At 36.5% G+C, this 18,933-nt stretch overlaps 1 protein-coding gene across 4 annotated transcripts in view; it reads left to right on the forward strand.

Moving 5' to 3' along the window:
* The window catches only part of PHACTR3 (phosphatase and actin regulator 3), a 107,384-nt gene that overhangs the window by 18,460 nt on the left and 69,991 nt on the right, over positions 1-18,933 (forward strand). The window contains exon 2 of one of the 4 annotated variants that reach the window (XM_086760549.1): positions 4,488-4,542. The exons of 2 other annotated variants lie outside the window; for them this stretch is intronic. The gene's annotated coding sequence lies outside the window, so the exon portion shown is untranslated. Of the gene's footprint in view, positions 1-4,487; positions 4,543-11,698; positions 11,832-18,933 lie in introns of those variants that run through there. One more of the 4 variants, XM_086760548.1, reaches the window with a different exon arrangement.

Genomic DNA, 18,933 nt, shown 5'->3' on the forward strand with positions numbered 1-18,933 from the left:
AAATGACCTGTAATAACTTTCATATTGCATTTTATTTAACTGAAGCTGACTTGAAACATAAGAAAGTTCTATTATTCCCAAAAAATACAGGAATAGCTAAAAATGAGAATTAGAGAGAAAGCTCTCCTTACTTCTTTTTATAGTCACAGTTTGAATTTCATGCACGGCAGTAGCCATAAGGCATTGAAGCTATTAGATCATTTTTAGTTCTACCTATTATGTGAGCTGTTTTAGAAGGGAGAAAAACCTACTCAAATATATTTAAAGATAAAAGCGAAACATGAAACATAGCATTTTGAATGTAGGCCAGTGTCTGCATCAATGACATTCATGAGCCAACTGCATTCTAAAACAATCACACAGAGCCTGTATTCATTGCCTGAACCATTACAGCAAAACCTGCCAGTTCATGTATGCGGTGGTTTAACCTCCACCGTGGTACTGAAAGATGGCAATCACACATCCTGGCCACAGCACTTCATTTTGTCATTACTTTACACCAGTTTTTACCAGTCACAACAGTCTAGTGCAAAAGGTGGCTTTATACTCAAACGGGGGAAAGTTTTTGTAGGGGGAAGCCACTTAGTTACATGCAGTAGGACTGGTACCAAACATACTTGGCTACCTGCAATTTCCAATGGGCTGGATTTTCAGCCCATGGTGGAAAATGGCTGTCTGCAGTGCGATCAGGATAGCTAACTCAAGCTGAGGAACGGCTGTGTTCTCTTTTCTTATCTTTCACTTTCTCCCACATACACCCCCATTATCTTTAAAATGTATTAACTGCTTAAACTGGGGAGAGGAGGAGAAGAGAAGCATGGTAGCTTCTTGTCAGAGTAATTGCCTTATTCTCTGTTTTAATTGAGATGACAGAAGAACCAACCTGGAAAAGTCATCCAAATATGTACATATAATGAAACATAAGCTGAAGGGGGTGCATAAAATTCTCTAGTCTATTGCCTTTGCAGTGGGCCATTAGTTCTTCGAACGCAGTTATGAGTATTGTGTCCACACCTGGCTTTGCAATCATTGCAATGCCTGCTGCACTTTCTGTGGAGGTCTGGGATAATAGGACACCCTCCTGCAAACAGTGCTTGTTAGTACAATCTCCTGGGCAGTGGGGAATACCCACATCAAATGACAAAGTTGTCTAGCTGCTTACTTTCTTCTTATATACTGGAGGCAAATGTTTACCTACTGAAGAGGTAAAAAAGACAGCCTGTTGGTTTTTTTTTTTAATTTTTTTTTAATTTATTTTCTGAAGTCTCTAACAGTACTTGAACCAGTTGTGCAACTTCTTCTATTATATTTGTGCTTCCATTTATGTCAAAGAGATTTGGGGTGCTTAGTGCTTTGCAAGGTTTTGAACACAGTGTATAAGAGGAATGCGGAATTTAGACTTTGGAAACCAATTCTACACTGAGTCCTGTGAAACTCAACAGGAAGTGGTCTTAGAAATAACCACTGCATATTAGCATTCTACTAGAAGGACTGCTTGTGATCCAATACGCTATTTAATTTTTTTCTTATGCTTTCATAACCTGTGGGTATATGGGTTGTACTTATTTTATATACACTGACTACTATTTTTAGCCAAACGTATTTTTGCTTCAAGAAGCTCCCATACCAGTCTGATCGGTCTTTTCCTCTGATCTGTTAAAACCTCTGGGTTGACTTAGTGCACTAATAATGTCTTCCTGAGATACTTCCTTTACCTAAGTCATGCATGAGAAATTGAAATGTACAGGGACTCTAGTGAAGATCAAAAGAATCCATATCTTAAATTTCATCTTTCACTACTGCTGTGCAAGTGAGTATAGAAAAAAAAAATTTGCCTGTTCTCTCCATCATGTGATTTTAGACAAAGACTTTCATTCTGTAGATGTAGTAAAAAGATGCTAAAACAGATTTCTTGTTAAAAACTACCATTAAGTCAACTTTTTTTTTAATACAAGAACATCTGTGTTTTCATGAACAGAAGTCACGTGTTGCTAAAGTAAAAGCTGAAAAGATCTTTTAGTTTCCATTGAAGAAAACAGTTGAACTTCCATCTACTTCAAAGAATCCCTATACGTACTCCTGGACATTTTAATGGTTTTGTCTAGTAAATCTGAAGGCAAGAAGATCAGTTGTCATGGGAACTGGCAACAGATGACTCAAGAAAACAAAATTAAATGTTGGCTTGATGTCAACAGCTAATCTAGTGCCCTGCCAACTGAAATCACAGTTAACACGAACCATGCCTAACAAGCTGTGATTTGAAGAGAGTTGCAGCCAAAGATAGAGTTTCTCACCCTATGATCAGGAGAACATTTTAAAAATTGAAACTAATGAGGGGACCTAACAAGTTTGGGAGCAGTGAAACTTAAGAAAACATTGTTTATAATTGTTGAGTTAGAACCTTCACAGGTATAAATCAGAGTTTCTTCTTTGATGAAAATGATGACATCAAATTAATTACCATTTCAAGATCTGTCTTAGCATCTTCAGAACCCATAAGATTGATTTGTGCTGGGACACAGTCCAAAAATTGTTTCAAATTGTGGTTTTAGCGCATCTGTTATCTAGCAAATCCAATTCTTATGCTATAAGCTATTTTGCAAAGGAACATCTTTAAGCATCTCATTTTTTGTCTTCGAATTTAAATAAATCTACTTTTTTTTTTTCCTGAAGAATCATATCTAGCTTTTGTTCATCATCAGTAGACTTTAAGGCCTAAAGGGCTACATTAACTGTAATTCAGAAAATATATTAAAAATTGTCTTTCATATGCAGTGATAGAAAATACAGCCTCAGTTGAGAACAATCCTCTAATACTTGGCTCCTCCTAGCGACTGTTAAATTAGCCCATATGGAGTGTAATAGAAAATAGAACAGTCTTGAAATAATGTAAGAGTGTGTTTAGAGCTTGTTTACATAAACACAGACTATGAAAATCCATGCACTTTAACTTATGAAAATACAATGGATTAAATAACTATTAAAATCTATGTGGACACTCATGTCAAGAATTAAAGTGAGCTCAATTTAATTTAGCTTTATTCTTTTCCAAAGCAAATGAGCCTAAATTGAATTAAGATTACTTTAATTCTAGGAGAGGGTATTCATGCAAATTTAGTGTGGTTTAATTAAGCTACTCCAAGCACACACAGTTAGATAACTGGAATTAGATTTTGTAAAAAAGCCCTTAGATTCACATAAAGGACAACATGTAGGCTGAAATATCTTTGTGTGCAGTAGTGCATCAGTCTGGTTATTTAAGTAAAGGTACCACAATAGACTTTTCTCTTTGTTTTGGGATTTCCCATATGTATTATTGCCATGTTCTCTCTAGTTATACTACATATTCAAGGTGACTGCATTGGGAATATTTTCTAAACTTACTGGAGTTTTGCTTTTTGGACTATGTACCAGAACTGTCTACTACCACAACACAATAATCTACACAACCACTTTGAAGTTTTAGAAGTTTTATACTGTCAGTGTAGCTTTGCTGTCACTGCTGGATTGCCAAAGTCTTGCTCAGAACCTGTAACAATTTGTTCTATAAAAACTAAAGCACTCTTTGGCTTGATACATAATAAATCCAATAAGACCTCATTTGCCTTTTTACATGTATAAAATACAGAGAGGCCTTCTGCATTTCACATGCATTTGGATCAATTTAAGGTTAGAAATAGATCAATCTCAATCTACCCAATGAATCTCCATGTTTCAAGTCCACACTCAAAGGAAATAAGTCAGCTAAACCTACACAAAAAGAATCTCTAGGTTTGTGAAAGACTACATATATTTGTTTAAGGGAGTGAAAATATATGTCTGTCTGTCTCAGTATGTCTCATATGAGGGGGCATACATGCAATCTGTTACCTATGACATCTTTCTTCTCTGGAAGATAAAGCTGAGGAGTAGACAAGAAGAAATGGAAGGAGAAATAGCCTTTTGTTGTAACAATGCAATGCCCTGGTTAGTGAGCGCACCTGAGACATTGCAGACATGCTGTAGACTGCTTCTGAAAAAGTTAATTTGTGGCTGGCCTATCATGAATCAAAGAGGGAGTTGTGCTACAATATCATGTCTTCTGAGATTGTGCAATTTATGATCTTTGTTTAAGACTGTGCCTAAAGGCATGATTTAGCCCATATTTTGTACATTGGCAATTCAAAGAAAAATAGATGCAAGTGCAGTGCACAATTCATCTGGCCTTTTTTCCACCACACATAGAGGTAGCTGTACTGTGAATTACTAAGAGCCAATAATACTACAAATTCTATGTCACATCTAACCATTTGCATTATATTCCACATAGAGTGTTCTATAAATAATATAGTTAATGAATAAAACTTAAGGTTTAGCAATTTTTTTTTTTTTGTAAAATCTTCTCTATTCTGATTGCTTATTTCCAAGAAGTGTTGGAAAAATACGGATTGCTCTGTATTTTTGATGAGAACTTTGACTTTTTAATGAATCAAGGTCCTGTTCCATAGGTTGTGTGTGGACCTGAGCTGACCTTGGTGCTGAATATTGGAGTGGTCTTTTCTGGTACGCGTTAATAAATCACTGGTACTCCCAGTGCTAGAGATACATGTACATTTATGAAGCTATATATCATGTTGGTATGGCTTACTCTTATTAGATGATTAATGTAAAGCCAGTCTCAAATTCTTACAGTAATTTTTGAAGGAAGTTGATGAAGAGAGGCCCACAACATCAGTGCATGAAAGCATTATTAGACAAGAAATCAGCCATTGATGTGCTGATTTGGATCTATGTATATACATAGAAACATTAGCCAATTTCAGTTCTCAAAGCAATGAAAATGCAGTTTCGAGGCCATAGCCTGTGCAAAGTACAGTATGCTTATATTCAGTTGTTTAATGATTTATCCTGTATAGTGAGGACAGAAGTCCACGTTTTCAGAATTGACTGCAAATAAAATACCTACTTTTACACAGTGTGCAGTTTGCTTTCTCATTGATAATTCTCTTAAAAGATCATCATGATTTCAAATGAAAAGGCATGAGAGATTGTGAAGTAAGGCTCATATGATTGTGAGAAGAGACAGGAGAAAATCTCACAGGGAATTACAGTTCAGTATTACTGCTTTTTGACATCACTCTTTTCACTCTTTTTCATGTAGGCTGGTGAAAAAATGGTCATCCATGTTTCAAGTGACACGTTCAGTGGTGATGAATGTTAAAAGTTACAAGGATCTTATTTTAACACATGAGAAGAGAAATATATAGTGTGTGTGATATTAGGTAATATCTGTAAAGCTTCCCTCAAAAATTTATTTGGAGCTAAAACTAGCGAGTTAAGTTGCAAATGCAAAAATTCATCCCAAGAAGTTAAACAATACCAGCTGTTGGTTATCAAAAATTGTTTCACTTCTGCTGGCTGTATTTTTTGTACTGAGCCAAAATGGACCTGACTTACTATTTCTTGTTTTACAAAAGTTACTCTAGTAGTCCAGAAGAGCGGATAATTTATAAGCTTCTAAGCTTTTCAACTTTGGTCAAGTGGAATTTTCTGTTGTGCTTCAGTGTTTCTGCCTGAAGGTCAAACACATACATTTGGGACATCTGTAAAAATATAGGTAAATAATTGATGGATGTGGACATGGATTGTATTTGTAAGGGTTACATAAACAGATTATATGAACGTAGGGTGATTCAGGTTGGTAGGGATCACAGAAGATCATCTAGTCCAATACAAAGGTTCTTTGCAAGGAGGAGTTTCTATTTTCTCAGAGGATGCTATGGTTGGAAAAAACCGAGTTATGAAGATATATCTTGTGATTGCAGAAACAAGTGTATAGCACAGTTACACTTTATTCTGTTAAATACCTTAAGATGAGCTCTTATTCCTGTGGAAATCAGTGCCAATGAAATAAATGCAGTTAGGTCTTTCACTTCTCTTGGAGTAGTACTTACATATAATCAGTTGAGAGTAAAATCATCCAGCTTTCATTCACAGAGTAATGCTTTGACCAACGGTCAACAGAAATACGTATGACTTAGTTACGCGAGTGAGTAGTACTGGCAGAATCTGCCCTTTGCATTAATTGCACCCTGCTCCTCACACGCTGGATAGCTGTATATACTGTCACAGTAGCTAATAAGCTGTATCAGCAACAGCGTTACCATTTGATGTTTCCCATCCACTGTATTCATTTACAGGATTATAATGAGTATTGATAGAAAGCCCTTTAGTTCTGACATTAGTGCAGTTGGGTTACTGCATTTATCTTTCTTCACCTACACTGCTAAGACCAGGTTTAATGATTTTAATAGTAGCTCAGCATTACACTGAGTGGCTTCTGTTCAAAAAACTAACCATGAAATGGGGCTAGCAATGGTATACCGTTGAAATAATAATTTCAGACTTATGTAAAACAGATATGGTACTACGCATTCCCTATTGGCTAAATTATGACTCCAGAGTCTTAACTGTGCTGGGAATAAGCAGCTATCTATTCTTGATCTCTCAACATGAGGTACCTAATCTTCTCCTCCCTCTTACACTCACAGCGTAACAAAGAGAGCAGCTATACAAAATTATATATAAAAGATATAAATACAAACAGAAACATATTTAAATTGTCAGCTTTTCACCATTTTGCTGTTTTCCCTTTACAGTATTTTCTGGGCTTGGACAGGATTTTATACAATTCAATTGCATAACAACCTTTCAGTGAACCATTAAATTGCTTACACATGCAACAAATTTTTATGACAGATGATAAAAATAAACAAAAAATGACAAAAGGCCTTATTGAAAAAAACAAAATGAACTTATTGCCACATTTAAAAACAAGAATATCCTAATCAAGGCTGATCAAGAGGCACAGGGATAGTGGTATGGGAATTTTGTAGCTTTTGAAAATACTTTTTAGGACATTTTAAAGATACTTCTGGGAATATATTGGAACAGCTGGTCTCTTTTTCTACTAACTATAACATTAATTCCAAATCAGACAAGGTTACAAATGTTAATTATTGAAGTATTAACAAAGTACTCCAACCGTGACAGGTGTATTCAAATGAAAAAGGCTTTACAAGAAGAGGGATTTCTTCAGGTTCATGACAGTAAGAGAACAAATGTTTCATTCTACAGTCCTTCTAAGTCTAATCTCAATATTTCTGGTTTAAAGAGTAGCTGTTTCCAATTTTTAAGAATATACCTCTTCTATAGGTATTCCTTAAATCTAATAGATTTAGAAGAAAGTCTCAAAATTGAATCCAAACATGCTTTATGAATATTTAAGAAATACTGAACAAGCTATAGTCCTAATTTCACCTAATTTAAAACCCACTTAAGAAGGATTCCTCAAATGCCAATTTTTCTTCAGTGTGTTTCAGAGAGTCTACTGATACTATTTAAAGAGTTCTAAAATTAGCACACAGCATTCTGAAACTCAGACACATTTTCACATGATCATTTTTTTCTTGAAAAAATAGGAATCAGAAGCAAAACACCTTGAATTTTCAAGAGGTAACCTAACCAATTTGCCTCCACCCTTTGCCCTTCCTCAACAGGGAAACAAACTTTTCAGTATCCACGTAGGGTTTTGTATGCCAAGTTTGTGCTACGTCAACTGCTCAAGTCATTACCCGGTAACTTTGACAATTCAATCTCTATTTATTAAAGACTTTTAAACAAACTGCACAATAAAACATTGGAAGATGGAATGTTGTGTAGCTTCTAGCTTCAGTGAAGGGGGTCACCATTTGATACCAGCAAAGAATATCTTATATTTTAGCTTCTTATAACTTGTCATAAGCCAAAGAAGTTCTATGATCTCATAAAGAAATTAATGTCTTCGTTGTCATTTAGCCCCACTTGGGACCAAGCTATGCAGTCTCTCACTCAGTCCCCCCACCCTCCAGTGGGACGAGGAGAAGAATTGGTAAAGAAAAGTAAAACTCGTGGGTTGAGATTAAAAAACAAGTTTAAGAGCATAACAGAGGAAAAGAAAACAGAGATGGAAAACAAACAAACAAACAAAAAACCCCAATAACAGAAAATACTGAAGCATGTAATTTACAGTACCATAGCTCATGGATCTTGATACCCAGCTTCCTCCAAGTAGCAGGAACCTGCCCTCAGCACCCTCCTCACTACTACACTGAGCATGAGGTCACATGCGATGGAACAGCCTTGGGGCTCATTTGGGTAAACTGTCCCACCTATTGGCTAATCAGTAACCTATCCCTGCTGTGTCCCCCAGCCACAGGTGCCACCAGCTCCAGTTCCTCTCCCAGCTCAGGTGAAAACTAACTCTGTCCCAGCCAGAACCAGGACAGTCTTCTAGCACAGAAATACAGCTGAAATGTGGAATATTATATCCAAAACTATTACCATATACACACAGTTTTAAATGAAACATTTAGGATGCGAAATTCACATACTTGAAGTATGTTTATTATGAAAAGCTTAAAAAAAACTTAGTTCTCCAATATAGGGAGAACACCAAAGTGTATGAAGGGAGTTCAGACTCTTAAGGAGGTATTTTTAAAAGGCATGAATTCACTGTAGAGATTATTTATTCCTGCAGTGTAAGTTGCCAGAGGTGCTTCATATAAGGAAGTGTAAAAATGCAAAAAGGCAAGATTAAAGTCTGGGTCCTGTTAAGGAGGAAAAGTTCTATTTTATTTATGGCAATGGAAAATCTGAATCTGAAGTTAAGCCATTCCAAGCTTTTGGGCATTTTTGCCCATTGGCAAGAATACAAAACATCAACTTTCTCAATATATTCATTTGTTAGCTCAGTCCTTCATAAAAAAGTTTTAACTGACCTTGGTCACTGCAGTCAGCCTCAGTAGCCCTTCAACAACATGTGTGTGGCCATGACACAACTCCTCCATTGCTTAACAACCAGTTCTGCTGGCCTAAAGAGTAATGATTCATAAAAACTTCTAAACAATAAAAGTTTTTTGTTGGATTTTTTTTTTTTCCCCCAGCAAAACATTTAAGAAGCTCTTGCCAGATTTTCAAACTTGTGTGCCTAAGTTTAAAGTATTTAGATGCTTAGCAAACGTGGTTTTAAAACTCAAAGAAGCATGTTTGCACATAAGGCATCTCACTGACAGATGAATCCTATTAACCTTGTTAAGACTAAGTACATTTGGGAACTTTGCTGGGTCAGTCTTTAATAGAGATTTTGCTTAATATTTTTTATTCACATTAAAGTTAGCCCTTTGATTGTCATAGCTTTTTCCATAACTTCAGTAAGTAGAAGGGATGAATTCTGTACACAGAATGGTGAGATAGTAATTGTCCCTTTTTTTTTTTTTTTTTTTTAATTAACTTCGGACTTCAGTACAAGCAAGGAAGTACACTTTTAGGTAGAAGGATGTTTGTCCTTTTCCTTGATTGACTTTGTCTTACTCTTTTCCCTACTTTACCTTAGTTACCTGTCCAATGTTAGCATTCCTCCATTCAAGAATCATTCAGGGAAAGCTAGTCTTGCCAGCAACAAGGTGAAGAGATTTACAAGATGATGCAACATCCTTCTTTCTCTTGTGATACAACACAGAAAGATCGTTAAATGTTGCAGCATGTGCCTGAGAGTTTATAATAGGGAGAACTTAACTGAATAACAATTAGATTAATGGTCATATACCAATTAATGGATCAGGATAATGCTCACTAGCAAAGTTCTAAATACTAAAAAAAAAAAAAAAAAAATCAGGGTTTTTTTTTTTTTTCAGCTTGTCATTGCATTTGATTCTCAAAGATATTTAATCTCTTGTCACATTACAGATGTAATTACATAAAAACAGTCAGGAAAATTAAATTTATCAAAAAACAAAGTTCCCAAATTTCTGGGCTGGCTCCCTCTTAGAAAAGAATCAGATACTTCTGAAATGCAAAAATTATACTCAGAAAATATAAGGAAGTCCTTAGCTTGAATATATATATAGTATATATATGTATACAAAATTTTTGACCTGTTATGCCATTGACATTAAGCACTACTTCATTCAACTTTTTCCTTAAAGTATTCTTCAGGGAATAAGTAACAGGCTGTCCATTGAAGTCTTGTTTATGATTGATAGTCTATGCCTCTGTTTTACATATGTTCATTGAATTAAAATAAATCAATCTTATATTATCCGTATGATTAGTGCACTTTTTTCAGAAGAAGCAATTTACCTGAGTTGCAATGGATCATTCAGTCCCTGACTAAACTATTCCGGAAAAATAACATAAATGTGAGTGGTTGCAGAAGATGCATAAGAAGACTAAATAAGAGAAAAACCTGTTAATATATATTCCACAGGGCAAAAAAAAAAAAAGACTGTGGTTTAGTATAATTTCATAAGATTTTTTTGAAAATTTGTTTAAATTTCTCCCTGGATTTTCTAATTCACTAGCCATTTTAAGAGCAAGAGGTATGCTCAGTGTTCCGAAGTGGAATAGTTTGCCAGAACACTATTTCAAGAATTACATGACCTAGTATCCACATAAGCAGACAGTGCTCCATTTATTTTGAAAATATTTTTCCTTTAGAACTGAAAAAATTGTAACTTTGGAACATAGGTTTAATATCCAACATTTCAATCTACTAACAGATGTAAAATAATACCACTCAGTAGGGACAAGACAGAAGAGCTGAAGCAGCTGCAAAATGAAATTTCAACAAAAAAAACCTGTGAATAGTGATTGTATTTGAAAGTGTACAAGAATTCCTGTACCTGTATTTTCGGCAAGTTCTGTACACACACTTTGCAAGCAAAGATCTCAGACAAGAACTGTTTGTCACTTTGATCTTATTTTCTGCATCCTTGGCATAGAATTCTTGAACAGAACAGTCATTGTGGTTTTAAGTCTGCTTTTGCCTTCGTGCAAGAAATCCAATGTCTTTAAATTTAGATGGTAATAATATGTTCCCAGTGACAAAATAACGTACAAAACCATTCTGAGACATGGCTCGCTTGAAGCTGAGAGCAATGTAGCTGAGAGTCCTCTCTTCTTGTTTCTTTTAAATCCAGAGCATGTGCCTTTCCAAAACACTTCAAGCCTCCTCTCCCTATTGAAGGCATTTAGGATTGCAGGAAGGAAAGACTGTTTTCCTGCATTCTGGGAAGTATGGTTAAGACTGGGTGGGGAATAATATGAAATTTAAATATTCTAGAAAAAAATAGTACGGGAAAAGCCCAGAACAGGCTTTCGCTGCTGTAATTTAGGCTGGAATCTTTTCAAACAGTGCTGAAGCAGTTTGCTGACAGTGCTATAAGACAAAATTGCCTTGGGAGAAAAGAATCACAGGTTTGATGTGGTAGCTGACCGAAAGTTACACTGGAGTCAGAGGCACTTTAATGACCAAAACATCTCCAATGTGTTTGTCTCTGGTGTTAAACCAAGTCTAGAGGTCTCCTCCAGCATTTCCAATGAAAAACTCATATTGGTTAAACAGTGACTTCCAGCTTCTTCTACAGGAGAGAAAAAGAGAAAATTTTGCAACAAAGAGAAGTCGATTTGCAGATTTTCATCTGGTTCTTCATTTAGAAAACTGAGCCCAATTCTGAGCATTATGTGGGCTTTCACAGTCACATACGGTATACTATTAATGATCCAGGCGCCTGTCAGAGAAGAGATGATTTTCATGGTTAAAATAGGAAGAGCATTCATCTGTTTTACATAATATAAACAGACCTGGATAGAGCCTAAAGGGTCCATGCTTGTATTCCTGTGCAACTTGAAAGAAAAAAAAGTAAAGGAGTTTCAAGGGAGAACAGTAACAGAGGGTGAAAGGAAATAACCGTTTTCTGCCTCGGATTGTGTTGCTGCATTCTGTGTGCTCCAAGCAACAGCAGCACTCAGAGGTAAGTAGCAAGGAATAGAAGAAATGAATAGAAAAATGGCTAAATACTTCCTGCTACTGATGCCTTCTTTTGTTAAATTGATCTATCATATTTACTTGGAGTTTTAACTGAGGTGAGTGGACATTATGTACCCTAAAGCTTTTGGCATTTAAAGAGTATTTCTGAGATTCTATATTGAGGGGATGCAGCTAGCTTTTATCATTCAGGAATTAGGACTCCTATGACATTTTGCTTGTGATACAATATGCAAGAATGTGTTATTTCTGTGATCATCAAGAATATAGAAAAAAAAAATCCATTGGCTATCTTTTACCTGAAAAAGTAGGATTGTTCTTTCATACTTTCTGCTCCAAAAATCATACAATTCATGACCATGAATGTATTCCTGCAAAACTAGGAATCAGTGATGGTGCTGGCAGATTAATTGCATAACTATTACACATGCTTAATTTCAATATTGATATCTACACTTTTTCAGTAGGGAGAGGGACTTACGTCTACAGTTATGTTGCAGAAAAGCTGGGTGGGGGGGCAGGGAACAGGGAATTTTTCCCACTGCAAGTGTCACAATGCTTTTTAGTTTAGACGTCTGTAGGATTGCTGGTCTCTTTCCTCTTGGAACTGATGAGAAAAAGTGTTTCTCAAAAAAAATCCAAGAGTGTAAGAAAGTTTATTTCTATGAAACCTTTAAATCTAGCCAGTTGTCCAGCATGCCTATGATTGCATTTTGCTGTATAGTTTAAAGATGCAGAATGTTTTTATGCTAGTACTTAAGACATTCATTTTCATTTTCAACCTACTATTGAAAAAAATCAGTTGAAAAGAAATGTATTACTTTGTAAAAGATTAACTTTTCCAATAATGTATAAAATAACATATTGAAGCATTCAGGAGGAAATCCTTTTTTAAAATAAATTTGGATGTGCATTATGATTGAAATAAAGTGCCTGGTGAAATTAAATTCACATACTTAAAAAAAAAAGTCATCAATTCGCTTCCTCTCTCACTCTTCCTACACATTATTCATCTGGCATGTGAAAAGCTGTTCTATGGCTTCCACACAAAAGCAAAGTGAAAAGAAAGCCAAAGATGTTTTAGTTAAATAACGATTATTCTTCAGGATCCTTTTAAAGCACAAAACAAAATGTTCTCCAGATATTGAGAAAACATCACATACGTAGTTTCAGATAATTACATGTTATATACCGGAAAGCCACTATATTAAGAGCACTTTATTAAGATTTTAAAGGCAAGCACTAAAACCTTATGAAATGCTGGAATTATGGTTGCCTATGCAACCTTCATTTGGTTCCTTGTGCATATGCATGATGATGCAGCCTTTAAGTGCATGATCACACACATTTTTCTCCAGTAATCTATGGAGGCAGAAGTATTAATATATTCAGAAGCTCTTTTGTAGTGCCTATCACCACAGTAATGGTTCCACAAAAGCTCTAAATAGTGTGGGGCTGTTGTGTCCACCTTACATAGTTGAGGAGTGTGCAGAGCATCTGAGAGAGATTTAAAAACACTAATTTTGACTGCCTCCCTTGAGACGTGAATACTATGATTTTCCAGAACCATTAGATAAGGCAGCATTTTATATGCTTAGAAAATAATGTCTACTAAATTCTGTTGTGGATTCTTACCTATCTGAAGATTTGCAGTCAACCATAGTTTCAAGATGAGTGCCCTATTTAAATAACTTATTCCTTTCCCCCATGAGCAATCTGGCAGGGGTAGGAGAGAGAACCCCATTCTCCAAGGCCTTCTCCATCTACCTTTCCCCACAGTTCCCTGACCCATTCACAACTTTTGCAGCAAAGCTATCATACGATTTCTCAGTCCTTAATTTTTGCCCACTGAATGGTTTCTGAGGCTGGGAGCATGGAAATAATCCAAGTTAAGAGCACCCTTTAAAAAAGAAGTTAAATTATACACATTAAAGGGTTAAGGAGACTTTCAGTGGCTCTTGGGGTAACATATTTTTTAAGTAAACCTAGATAAAATACTTTAATCTCAATTTAATGAACAATATGGGTTTTGCCAGTGGATTTATAGTGTTGGTCAACAGATTGAATCTATAACACGTGTGATTCTTAATAGCACCAGTCTTCATACTTGTAATAATCTATAGTGCCTATGCTGTAACATTGACTGTTACACACAAGAGCATACTATGAATGCTATATTATTATTGATAGCACAATCTGATAAATTATACTTGATTAATTTATAGATCTCAAATGTGTGGAAATATTTTGTCCACCACCAAATCCTTGTTTCTGCTGGAAATCCGGCACAATTTTGCCATTATGAAACAACCTTGGGTTAACAGAACGTGATTTATATAGTTTTCGGAGGGCTGAAAAGGAGGAGTAGCAGACCTCATATGGGTAGCATCATGGTATTTACTTCAGCATGGTCTTGTCACAGTGATAACTGCCCAATACAACTTCAGACTTGTGTGACTGGAACACTTTTCCTCAGTCTCCATTTGATGTGAGAGGTGAACAAATCTCAACTGAGAGCAGGTAAAAAATTTCCAGTTTTGCTTTAGTGTTTTGTGGTTTTGCCCTAAACACTTAACAGGCTCTTGCAGTAAAGAGAGAGTGGAGAGCAAAGCTGTTTGGAGGAAGAAATCTACTAACCTGGGGAAACAGAAATGTTTTTCTTAATGAATGGACATCATTTGAAATCTGATTAAGCACATGAGATATGAAAATCCCAAAGGCCCATGTGGTGAACTGAATCAGATTGGTGTTTGATATGTAGCACTCACTTTATCATATTATTGCAGTTTGCTTTTTCTATTTCTAATCTCTGAAAGCGATGTCTATGAGAGGTAACTTTGCAATGGTATGACATTTTCTGTCCTTTTTTGCACTGTTAGAATAGTCATTTTTCATTAAAGCAGCTAGTAAGGAACATAATAGTGAAAGTGCTTTAACTGAATAGATCGATGACCAATCTTATTTGGACAACAGTTCCTACTGTGACCTGGGAAAATCTTCTCATTGTTTCCAAGAACTGAAAGAAAGGTTATATTTTAACATAAAATTTTTAAGATTATGGAATTTTTCATGGCACAGGGAATCCTGCTACTATGTATTTCTCATGTTTATGAAAGCACTTTCATTTGATGTATATATTTTTTTACTTGTCAAGGAGATAAGCCAAGGTCAGTTCTGAATCTATTACTGGAGAGTCCTGTGCCAGATCCTCAGTTGATATAATCAATAATAGATCAACTGATTTCATAAAAGCTGTAACACATTATAACACTGATTGTGTTTCTGCCCTGGAAAAAAAGATATTTTTTAAAGTGCTTAGTTCTCTGTTGTAGGAAAAAGTTTTGTGGTTAGAATATTGGACTAAAGAAAAGATCTGTTCTATATCCAATTCTTCAAAACTTTGGAAATATGAGTAAAATCTGTGCCTCACTCAAACTGTGAAGTTTGACTAACCTTTTTAAAAAAAATATTTAAATTTCAGTCTCTTCAGAAAGAAACTTACTTATCAATTCTTTTACTAGCTGTTTTTACAGCTTATATCTTGGAGTCGTTATATGGCTCCAAAATAAAAAAAAAAACAACCCTGCCCTGCAACTTTCACAACAATAATTTTTGAATTCTAAGAGGCAAGTTGCATTAAAAAAAAAAAACCCAAACCTCCTTATTTGGCATGGTGGTAGAGCCCATCACTGTAGATAAGCCTGAGCTGTATACAAATAGGGGCTGCTTTTCTGTGAGTACTGATCACACAATAATCATGTCATGACAGAGTTCTAAAACAAGAATGAAGATGTCAGAGCTACCTAGCAGCAAATGTAAATTTAATCTTAAGATAAAAGCATATCAGATATCCCCAAGTGGATTATTGCCACAGATGCTAATTAGAAAAAACTGTATTATGCACACAGTCGTTTGTTCCAAACGGCTCCTCAGGGACCAGGTTAAGGAGGCATTTCTCCTGTGTGGTTTGTTCTTGTTTACAGGGGTTGTTAATATTTGCATTACCATCTCAGTGAAAAAATATGTTGAGTGAATGAAACAGACTTAAATGTGGCTCTGTAAATTTCAGTTTTCAATTAAAAAAAACTTGGAACACTTCAGGAGCTGAAATTTTAAGAAAAAGCTGTAAATTACAGACAAGCATCAACAGCAGGAGATTTCAGCTCCCCTCATATAGCTTGCATCACTGCCTCTTCAGGAGAAGATGTAGGGATAAATAATTTTGGACAGAGTAAATGACTGCTTCATCAAACAGCTAATCTTAAACCCACAAAAAAAAAGATACCATTCCGAATTTCATCTTGAGTGGTGCTCAGGACTCAGTTCAAAAGGGTTTAAGTGGGTAACAGCCAAAATACAACTGTGAGGGGATAAGTGGCCAAGTGCATCCAGCATACAGGTACTGCATTTATAGAAAAGAGATTACACAAAAATGAGGTGATTAGCTAAAAAAAGAAAACCCTAAAATGCAGAGTCCAAAAAGCAAGATGTTTACAAGCTGCCTTTAAGTTGACAAAAACATACTGTGTTTGAAACCCAGGTGAAATATATGTCCATAGCTCAGGATAAAGCTGTCCTAAAATACCATGAATGGCAATGGGAAAGTTAAGGAGATAGTGTAGGGAAAAGGCTGGCATTCAAAAATTAAAGTTTGCCCAAACTAGGAGAACAGGATCACCTTAGAAACTCTGTGCATCTTTCTCATTTTCCCCTCACTAGCACTGCATGACTCTAAAGCCATCAGATTTCTTTTTGCCTAAAATGGTGCTCACAGGTCCTGTCACAGGGAAGGCATCCTCCTGCCAAAGCAACTGCCAGGAATGTCCTCTCTATTAAATGGACATCCATCCATTATCTTAAGAATCCAATGGATATTGCAAGTGATAGTCATACCTTTCGCAGTAAATTAAATTACTTGCATCCCTTTTACTCAGAGGATAAATGAAGCCCAGAGGGAGGAAACAGGCCACCAGAGAGGTCAGTGGCAGGACTGCACTAGCAAAAAAATAAACTGTACTCCCAGGTTTGGAATATCTTGACTCATGCACACAGACAGGCTTTATGACAAGCGAGGCAAGAAATGTAAACAATGTCCGATATATGGATAATTGTCTGAAAAAAACCCTACACCGAAGCACAAATACCATAAAACCTGGGGTAGAATTCTGAGCTGGCAATACTCGGTGTGTTAGAAGAAAAATTAATCTTTCCTGATAAGGATTTACCAAAAAAATAAGTGAGTTACCCCTTAGCAACATTTTTTCCTGATACATCCACCAAAGCTAGTTCTGCCATGAACCACTCTCAGTCATAGCAACATCATCATTATTTTTGCTAAGCATTTAGCAACTGTGTTGCCACATTACAAATAAATAATTGAAGTGACAAGTCAGGGAAGTGTGAATGAGGAGTTGTTAGAACTATTTCACCTGGTCAGCAGGCAACGCAGCCTGGGTGAGGGTGCCGCAAGCTGTCATCGGGGACCGTTGTAAACAGAGCCGCTTCCAGTCCAGAATGTGCTGGAAAGATGATTAACTTTGTCAGAGAGCTTTTGCTTATCAAAAGCCAAAGGAACAACACAAACCTGACAGTATAACAGTGTCCAGCAGAGAAACCACTGTTAATTCCCTAATAAAATAATGAACCATAAATATTAGTGGACTGAAAGCCCAAGGGGAGGCTCTGCACAACCAGCTGAAAACAACCAGCAGGACGAGTGGGCAGGGCAGTGCAGTCTGGTTCCCACATTACAGATTTGTCTTTTCCCACAAGATCTCTCTGGCTTGCAACACTGCTCGTGGGGTAGCCGTGCTGCTTGGGGGAAGCACACTGCTTGTGAAGACTTCACTGTAGCCATTCCCCAACCTAACTATTTCCCCATCGGTCACTGTGAAGCCAGGTCAGGGGAGCCATACTGCTGGTATTTCCTAGGATGAGAAGTTGCTGAAAGGTCAGGGGCAATTTGACCACATTCTTTCTGCCTCTTAATGCAAAACCACTAAGCTCTGAGAAAGGGAGTCCTCGTACCTTGTGCCACAGCAGCGCCTGGAAGCACCTCTTTGCTTTTGCCCTGGGTGCTCACTGGTGTTCTCCTACTCAGTGCCACTCTGGTCCTAACGGGCCCACAGCAGAGGAATTCTTTCTCTCCATTCTGCAATGCAGGTGCACGTGATGCTTTATTATACATATCAAGGCTGTCTGTAAGGTACTTGCTCTTACATATCCAGCTCCAGATTTACAGAGAAGCTGTGCAAGCAGATGCCTCAGTCCAGTTTATATATACAGCTGTGAATCTACCCCATGGGCACAGTTATGACAATTATGCGTGCAAGCTGGATAATGAAAAACCAAAAATATCTAGTGAAACATGAATTTGCTATTATGCAGCAAGTGGAACTGTATGAGTTTATAAATAGTGTACAAAGATCTTCCTTGCTGGATGACACAGGATTACTGCTGTGAAATTTTCACAAACCTTTGAAATCCCTGCAAAATGAGGCATCATCAGGCAAGTACAGAAAGAGATGACAAAGAGAGGAGGAGCCTGAGTAGACAGTTGTGTTAGAAATACGAGCCTGGCCTTGCTAACAGAGAGCTGAATTTTAACCTGCAAATACAGAAGCTCTGCGAATGCGATCTCCCATTACTTAAATGCATTGTATCACAATCCCTTCTCCAGCCACACTACCTGCAAAGATGTTTCAGTTTTAATAGATTAGCTGACATTTAAAAATATAAATGTTGAGAGTGTTGCTAATATATTTAGACCGGAGAGCTTCATTTTGGTCATCTCTGCCTCTAGCTTCCTCTTGAAACATTTAATAGCAGCTTCATTCCTCTTGGCTTCTAAGAAGTTGGGATTTTAATTTATTTATGCTGATGAGGAACTTTTCAATATCCTCTTCCCCTCTTGTCGCCATTACAGAGAAGAGGGCAAGGATTTTTAAGGGAAACTTTTTTTTTATCTAGAACATGCAAAATTAAAAAGATACTGGAAAATGCAGCATAATTCAGTCTCACAGAACTCTAGAGACCTAGTTAAAGAATACCTGTTAATGGAATTAATTTTTCATGCTCCACATACGCAG

The sequence above is a fragment of the Chlamydotis macqueenii genome, chromosome 16 (assembly GCF_036417535.1).
Source record: "Chlamydotis macqueenii isolate bChlMac1 chromosome 16, bChlMac1.mat, whole genome shotgun sequence".
Lineage (NCBI taxonomy): Eukaryota > Metazoa > Chordata > Aves > Otidiformes > Otididae > Chlamydotis > Chlamydotis macqueenii.